The sequence below is a fragment of the Colobus angolensis genome, unplaced genomic scaffold, assembly GCF_000951035.1.
Source record: "Colobus angolensis palliatus isolate OR3802 unplaced genomic scaffold, Cang.pa_1.0 Scaffold160, whole genome shotgun sequence".
Classification (NCBI taxonomy): domain Eukaryota; kingdom Metazoa; phylum Chordata; class Mammalia; order Primates; family Cercopithecidae; genus Colobus; species Colobus angolensis.
The window spans coordinates 5,395,152-5,404,341 of NW_012114711.1; the positions used below are offsets into that span (position 1 = coordinate 5,395,152).

At 38.0% G+C, this 9,190-nt stretch overlaps 1 long non-coding RNA gene across 1 annotated transcript in view; it reads right to left on the reverse strand.

The window, feature by feature from the left end:
* LOC105508368 overlaps positions 1–2,657 on the reverse strand; it is a 37,528-nt gene extending 34,871 nt beyond the window's left edge. Inside the window, exon 1 of the long non-coding RNA XR_001001249.1 lies at positions 2,546–2,657. This is a non-coding gene — a long non-coding RNA (uncharacterized LOC105508368). The remainder of the gene's footprint in view (positions 1–2,545) is intronic.
* Between the last annotated feature and the right edge of the window lie 6,533 nt (positions 2,658–9,190).

Genomic DNA, 9,190 nt, shown 5'->3' on the forward strand with positions numbered 1-9,190 from the left:
GGAGGCTTTGTTTACCTACTTAAGCCTCAGCAATGGAGGGCACCCCTCCCCCAGCCTCGTTGCTGCCTTGCAGTTAGATCTCCGACTGCTGTGCTAGCAATGAGGGAGGCTCTGTGGGCGTGGGACTCTTGGGGCAAGGTGTGGGATATAATCTACTGGTGTGCCGTTTGCTAAGACCATTGGTAAAGCACAATATTAGGGTGAGAGTTACGTGATTTTCCAGGTATTGTGTGTCTCAGTTTCCCTTGGCTAGGAAAAGGGATTCCCTTCCCCCTTGTGCTTCCCAGGTGAGGTGATGCCTTGCCCTGCTTCAGCTCTCGCATGTCAGGCTGCATCCACGGACCAGTGCCAACTGTCCGGCACTCCCCAGTGAGATGAATCCGATATCTCAGTTGAAAATGCAGAAATCACCTGTCTTCTGTGTTGCTCGTGCTGGGAGCTGGAGGCTGGAGCTGTTCCTATTCGGCCATCTTGCTCCCGATCCCTCTTCTTCTTTTTTTTGTTTTTTTTTTTTTTAAAGACAGAGTCTCATTCTGTCACCCAGGCTGGAGTGCAATGGCATGATCACAGCTCACTGCAACCTCACCGCTTGGATTCAACTGAGTCTCATGCCTCAGCCTCCCCAATAGCTGGGATTACAGTTACCTGCCACCACTCCTGGCTAATTTTGTATTTTTAGTAGAGATGGGGTTTCACCATATTAGCCAGGCTGGTCTCGATGTCCTGACCTCAAGTGATCTGCCCACCTAGGCCTCCCAAACTGCTGGGATTATAGGCAAAAGCCTCTGTGCCCAGCTGAAATGCTTTCATTTTTCACTCCTTTTAAAATTGTCCCCTCCATTGCCAGTTTACAAACTACTACAGCTGCCTCTGCAAATGATAGAAGAACAAAAATGAGGAGGAGAGGGGGCTGGAGGAGTAGGAGGAGAAGAAAGAAGCAGAGAAGGAGGACATCGTGGAAACTAAGGTTGCTTTCAGGAATATAATGTGAGATGTTGAGAGAGAATTAAGGAGTGAATTTCCATGTAACTTTCAAGTATTGTAAATAGGCTGCCTCTATTTTTTGCAATTGCCAGGCAATGACACTGTACTTTACTTCCTCCTCTGAAGGAGCAAAATGAGTGCTCTATGGCCTTAGCCTCTATTTCTCTCTTACCTAGATTCAAATGTATGTCATGCTTTGTGCCTTCATTACGTAAGCGATTTTTCTCAAGGTCACTGGGAGCACCATGCTCACTCCCTCTGGATGGTTCACTGTACTGCTGTACAGCCTTGCTGACCATCTCATGATTTTGGTTTCATGTTCGTTTTAGAGACTGGATTTTTTTCTGTTTTATGTTTCCCATTTTCTTTGTTACTTGGAATTAACCATGGCCAGATCAATTAATAAAACCGTTCTGTTTGTCTTACGCTATTTGTGGATTTGGTTTGCAGTTACCTTCACAAATATTTTGGTGGCTAATGAAGTTAAACCACAGTTTGTGAATCTGATTTTGCATAAGCTATGTGCCAAAACTGTGTTAGGTTCAATAATGCTCATTTTCTTGTTTAGTTTTCACAACAACTAAGAATATTATCAGATTCATATTCTCCTTATATAATTAATCATTAATCAGATTATTATTCTCCTTAGAAGGAGGTGATACTATTCTTGATTTAGACATAAAAAATCTGGAGGCCGAGGCAGGTGGATCACAAGGTCAGGAGATCGAGACCATCCTGGCTAACACAGTGAAACCCTGTCTCTACTAAAAATACAAAAAATTAGCCAGGCATGGTGGCGGGCGCCTGTAGTCCCAGCTACTCGGGAGGCTGAGGCAGAAGAATGGTGTGAACCTGGGAGGTGGAGCTTGCAGTGAGCCGAGATCATGCCACTGCACTGCAGTCTGGTAGACACAGAGAGACTCTGTCTCAAAAACAAAAAAGAAAAAAAAATCTGAGGCTCAGAGAATCACCAGTAGATTGTAATTTTGAGCCCAGATCATCAACATCTAAATTCTCACTCCTCTTATTATACCATTCTACTAATTTATCAATGATAAATATTTGTTAAATGCATGTTGTGTGCTAGGCATTGCACCCTGTTCTTTATTTACAAACATATGAGTTATTATCTCTGCTTTGTAGATGAAGAAATTGAGTTTAGAGTTAAATGATTGCCCAACATTCTGTTGTTATAAGTGCAGAATCAGTAAGCAAATTGCTGTACTGTGTCCTCCAGGGCCTGAGTTCTTGCATTGCCATGAGCCATTAAAGGTAAGATGCTAATTAAAGGTATCCATTACTAATTTTAATGACTAACTCAAGTTTGGTGGAATTGATTTACCATAATATTTTGGTTACTTTTTAGGGCTACTCAGGCGTACATAGCTGAACTGTAGCAGCAAATAGTGTGAGGGGAAGTAAGGGTTCTGAGCCTCCTTTCTGGGTTTACAGCAATATTTTGAACTAAGAAGATAAAGTAGAATTAGACATGAGCAAAGCTCCATCCCTTTCTTCTGCGGGTGAGAAAGAAATAGAGGGTGTAGGAGGTGAGCATACTTACCTATCAAGCCTTCATGATTTAGGTATGTGGAGCTGGTGGGACTGGAGCAATTGCCATGAAGTTCACAATTTTAGTGTGGCCTGTGATCTGTTTCTTTGGCCACAGCTTACATATCAGGTCTGGGGATTTTTCTGGATACTGAAGGGTCTAGCTTCCAGCCTTAAAATTACTCTCCCACTTGTAGGTCAGTAAAATGAGAGTTTTTTTTACTTGGAAGTTTTAAGTTGACAGTTTGCATGATAAATCACTCCCACTTAGACTTTGTTGGTTTCTACCTTGTGGGATTTTCATAGGGTTTCTAAAAGGGAAAGACAAGCACTAGAGTGAAGAATTGTTCTTATTGTGGAAGGATCATCAACCTTGGCTGGACACGCAGATCAAGGGGTTCAGGGATGGGTGGCAAAGGATCATTGAAAGGGTTGCATGTGACACTTGCCTAACTATAGTAGTTAACTCAACTCTGCCTACACAATGACAGGGATTACTAAGGACATGACTTGTATTGTACTCATCCCTCTGACCCCACATCCTAATGTTAATAATTATTCTTAAACCTGGAATTGAGAACTCAAAGATAAACCGGTGCCCAGCACGTAGCGAGTTCTCAATTAAGTTTATTGAATTAAATAAAAAATTGGAATTGTATCTATCAAAGCCATATCAGCTCTAAGCTTCTTAAGAGAGAAAAATCTGCCCAGAGTTTCTCAGGGGGGATTTCTCAACATCGAAGCCATCCTGTCATATTGAATTTATTTTACTGACATAAATAGAAATATATGAGCAGGGAAGATCGGATACCACAATAAGGGTTTTGTACCATGATATACGTCATTTTCTCCCCCCTAGGAAAGCACTGCTGATGGAAACAATATTGGAGGGAGGTCGTCTCAAGAGAGTGGATGTTCAGCTGGAAGTTATCTCTGGTGCTCTGGGCTTCTTATTCATAATTTTCTCCCCAAAGAGAGTGGTTTTCAACTTCACAATTCCTTTGCTCATTTGGAAATATAGTAGCAGAAAGATGAAGAGTGTTTGTGACCCACAACTAAAGTCTGTGTTCTCTTGTCACTTCATCAAATTAATTCTGTTGGCATTTTGTTCCCCCCCAGAAATAAATCACTGTTACGTGATTCTTTATAAAGCATTCCACACATTTATCATACCACAGTGATCTGAACCCATTTAGGGAATTTTAAGCTACCGTTGGTCATGTTGCAGGCCTAGCAACTCTGGCCTTGTCACATTGCATCTCTCTGTACTCCTGTGCTACCGTTAATCCTTCAGGACTGAGAATCAAGGCTTTGCCAGTTAGAGGCTTGGAAATAATCATATAAAACATAATAGTGCAGCAAAGTGAGATTGAGCTTTTAATTTTTTTAAGTTCACAGAGAGCAAGAAGACAGGAAAGGACCGGCAGATTGAGAAAAATCGGGAGTAAGATGAAATATCCTCAAACTTTAGCTTTTACGATTCCGCCTCACATTCAGTTTAATTATGAAATTTACTGGCAGCAACAATTGGCTTTTGGCATAAATTAATCATACCGAGCATTATACATGAAATAAAATTTCAGTCCTATTTGTTGAACATTTTCTAAGAGCTTGGCATTCTTGCTCAGCACTTTACATAGGGTTTCTCCTTATCTACCTTATGAAATATGTTATTATTATCATTCCCACTTTTAATATAAGAATATTTGGGGATTAGAAGCCTTAAGTAATTTGACAAAGATCACATAACCTAGCATAATAGACTAGAAAACAAACTCAGGATGCTGTAATTGGTACACTGGAATCATGCTTCTTATTTTTTTTTTAAATGAAGTCTTGCCATTAGTTTTGTTTTTTAATCTTTAATACTTTTATTTGAGAATTGATAATTAACCATTTTAAGAAAATAGTTACATAAATTTAGAAATTATTTGGAAAACAGGTAAAATTGCTACATAATTTTAATTTATATTTATTTTATTTTTAAAATAATATTTTCATCTATATTTGAGGGGTACATAGGAAGCTAAGACTTCTATTGATGTTAATTATTGATTTTTGTTTACTGTAACTTTAGTGAATAATTTAGTTGACTATTTTATTAATTCTATCATCATATGCTAAACCTAGAGTAACTGCTGTTAGTAATTTTTTTTAGCTACTACAGATTGAAGTATTTTTGATTAGAGTAAAATTTATTTCTAAAGGTAACCTGAGCAATATCTATAAGTTGTAGATAGATATTACTATCTACAGTAATATCTATGTATATAGTATCTATGTAGTAGATTTCCAATTTGCTTTGCTCGTATCTAAAATAGTAAATATATGTTATATCCTGTTCCAGTGAATGCACACATACAAACACATATTTATGAAACTAACACTTCATAAAATATTAGTTACCCTTATTATAATCAGTGCTCACTTGATATTTTACATTTTATCCCATTGTAAATTATATACTGGTCATGACCCACAATATTGATTTCCTAACTCCCTAATGGTTATAGCCTGCAGTTCATCATTTGTTCAAATGTAGTGTGGTAGAAAAAAAAGATGATACGACTTTTCAGCCAGAGAGGTCTGGTTCCCTCCCTGATATATGTTAGTTATATGTCACCTTATCTGTAAAATGGTGATTATCAGTACTTCTCAGGGAAGTTGTAAAGCCTGGTACCTAGTAGATAATTAGTAAATATCACTTTCTTTTGTTTTTAGAGCTCACACTTCATTCCATAGTTTTTTTTGTTGTTGTTTTGTTTTGTTTTTTGAGATGGAGGCTCACTCTGTTGCCCAGGCTGGAGTGCAGTCACGATCTTGGCTCACTGCAACCTCTGCCTCCCAAGTTCAAGTGATTCTTCTGCCTCAGCCTCCCGAGTAGCTGGAACTATAGGCACTCACTACCACGCCCAGCTAATTTTTGTATTTTTAGCAGAGACGGGGGTTTCAGCATGTTGACCAGGATGGTCTCGATCTCTTGACCTCGTGATCGGCCTCCCAAAGTGCTGGAATTACGGGAGTGAGCCACTGCTCCTGGCCTCATTCCATAGTATTATGGAAAATGTCTAATTGTTTAAGTGTTCCAGCACTTTATTTTTTAGTTACTATTATTTTTCTACCCTCAGCATACATCAGAGGAGCATTCCAGCCCTTTAGTTTGGATTTTCATGCTATTTCTGATTTTAACTATGTGTGTTCTTCATATCTTGGACTAAAAAATAAAAACAAATTAACACTAGCAAAAAAAAAAAAAAAAAATCGCAGTAATTTTAACAGACCAACATTAAGTACTCTAGAAGCCAGACCAGAAGCTAGGGGCTCATTAATTTTTATGTATCATAAATGGAAATGACTTTTATTTGTGAATTATTTTGTATGACCACCTATTGTAACATCTTCCAACACATGTTTCCCCCTTTCCAGTCCTCCACTCTTTAACCTTCCTCGCCCATTTTTTGTAGAGGTGCCAGTGAGGTCTTTCTCGGTCAGGGCTTCAATCCCATTATTTCCCATCTCAACAGGCTTCACTGGCTCACTATTATTTTTCAAATTAGTCACAGGCTCCTCAGCCTGAATTGAGGCCTTTATAACACAATTCTAGTCTCCCTTTGGAGATGTGCTTCCTTTCAGTGTCCTCTCTGTATTTCATACTTACTGCTCTGATCAAGCAAGATGGCCTTTTCCCAAATACATTTCACAATTTCCAGGCTCTGTGTCTTTCCTTGTGTTGTATCTTCTACCTAGAAGACTTTTCTCCCAGTCCATCTGTCCTCATTAAAAACTCCGCTCCTGTTTTCAAATTCCTTGTCTATTTCATTGTGACTCTTCTAATTGATTCTCTTTCACTCCCACACTACTTCTATTGATATTGATTTCTCTGAAGCTGGCTCCTAGTGCCTTTTTTCTTCTTATCTTAAGGCATATATAGTGTGTCTCAAGTTGGAATTATTTCATGGGTCCCATATGGTTGATTGGTGGTGGGACTTTATCGCTAATGATAATTCAGAAAATAGTAGTGGGACTAATTGCAATTCTACAGATTTCACCTTAAACAATGCTGCTTCTTGGGCTGTGGAAGCTGGACACATTTAGATAAGATTATTCAGAAAAACAGTAAGGCCAGGCACAGTGGTTCCCTCCCATTATCGCAGCACTTTGGGAGGCCTAGGTGAGAGGGTTGCTTTAGCCGAGGAGTTTGAGAGTAGCCTGGGCATTATAGGGGTACGCTGTTTCTACAGAAAATTTAAAAAAAAATTAGACGGACTTGGTGGTGTGTGCCTGTAGTCCCAGCTGCTCAGATGGCTGGGGTAGAAATCACTTGAGCTCAGAAGGTGGAGGTTGCAGTGAGTTGAGATTGCACCACTGCACTCCAGCCTGGGTGACAGAGCGAGACCCTTTCTCAAAAAAAGAAAAAAATATTAGTAGGTCTAACTGTAATTTTCTAACTTCTGGTTTTAAATGTACACTGTTTCTTGGGCTGTGACAGTAGGGTAAAATTACCCAGTTTGTGTAAATCTTATGAGGCTTGATAAATGGACTTAGTAATTATCAGATGACGAAATTAAATGAGTCGGTGAATGTTAATGCGTCCCTCCTTCCATATAACTAGATGCCTTGGGACAGTTCCAATATGTAGCATTTATATTGTATTAATATTGTATTATGTGTTAATAATGTGGATCAGAGACAAGCAAAAGTCAAGGACAAATGTAATTTTCTGTGAAATGTATGTTTAATACTTTTTAACATTTAGCGGAATTACCTTTGGATGTCAATTGAACGTTACATCCGTGGCGTTTCTGCCGTGACTATGTGTGTGTGTGTGTGTGTGTGTGTGTGTGTGTGTGTGTATGGTGTCTGTGGAGTAAATCTATTAATTATCTTACTGTAATTTCAAACACTGAAGTATTATAAACTTTCTTTACTTGTATTGAGTTTTATATATTTTGTTGATTCTGCTCTAATCTGAGAGTTTTTTTGAGTGTGTGATATCAGTGAATCAGGCAAATTTCCCAGTGTGTGAAACTTTTGGGTCAGCTATTAGGTTATTATATCATTTCAGAAATGCTCCGCCTGCCTTCTGGTGGCCTTCAGATTTGGTCAAGTAGTGGAGTAGTGCAAAGACTGCTAATATTGTAGAAATCCCATGACCATACACAGTGGTTTTATTTTGTTCTAAGGGGTACACACTTCTGTTTGTCTGTTTTCATGCAGAGCACATTTATATGAGGGTAAGTTCAATGGCAACTTTTAGTCTGTAGAGAGATACATTGAGAAGTACGTTACTGACCATAAATTATCAATTTGAGATAAATGCATACTTCAGAGGCCCCACTAGCTCACATTTTTACTGCTGTCCCCTAAAAGCACCTTCAGGTTTATGTGCTGAAGATGGAGACCTTCATAGTTAGAAAATTGCATTCCCTCAGGTCACAGGAAATATTGCTTGACATTGTGTAACACTATTTGATGTTTTTAAAACAGCATGCTATGTAGATACTACTCTAGGTCATGTGTAATTTTTTAATCTGTATTTATAAATGCTATGAAGCTTGCAGTTTTTAAGAATAGTAATGTTTACCTTTATATGAGTTAATGCAATGACTTTTCCCTGTAATATAAAATTAATTTAATGTTTAGTATAAAGACAATAACCAGGTTGTGTAGTTGTAGGTTGTGCAACTACAGGTTGTGTAGTTGCAGGTTGTGTAATTGACTTGTGTATTTTCACTTCCTCATGCTGATAACATACCAGAGGCCTGACTCATGCTGGTGAAATAACCAAAAATTATTTCTACAAGGTTGTCGGGCAGACCTTTGAGTTTCAATGCAAATTCAACAGGGAATGGGGTGAGCATAGCCTTTTTTTTTTTTTCCCTGTGTTAACAAGTAAGCTGAATATATTCAAGGTTACAGTTTAAATGTAATGATTAGGTTTATTCATATACATTTAAAATCTGATATTCTACAAAATGCTTAGCACTATACTTGACACGTTGTGAGCATTCAGTAAATTGATATTATCCTTTAAGAAGCATTTACCACAGAGGTTAAGAGCATATGCTCTACAGCAAAGTTGCCTCAACTATTTCTGCCTCTGTTTCATCATTTCTAATATAGGGATAGATCACTTACTTCATAGAACACTGTTAAATCCATATAAAGCATCTATAACAGTGTTTTTAATAAGTAAAAAAATAAAAATGTCAGCTAAATATTAGTTGTTTATTAATTGTAATATATCCTAAACCAGCTTATTTCTTAACATAAATAGACTTCTGAACATTCTTGGAAAATTAATATTTCTTTTTTTCTTTGCAATTTTTTGGGATATTTGAAACTGTAAGTATCTGTACCCAGTTGTAAGACATATGTTTTTCTATTTTTTTCCCCCTTGTTGGAAAAATCTATTTCTATGGGCCAAGCTGATTATCTGTCTACAGATCCTCCCCTGGGGATTCTGTAGCAGCTACTTCAAAGCTATCTCAGCTTGCACTTAATCATTTGAAACATCAGATAACTTGCTTGTTCATTTTATGCATGTTTTCTTATTGAGGAAATTACTCAACCTAAAATGAGCACCAGAAGATTATTTTTCTTGGTTTTACTCTTAAAGTCATTCTCAAGCATGTTATCTTGGAAAAGCAGGGCACTC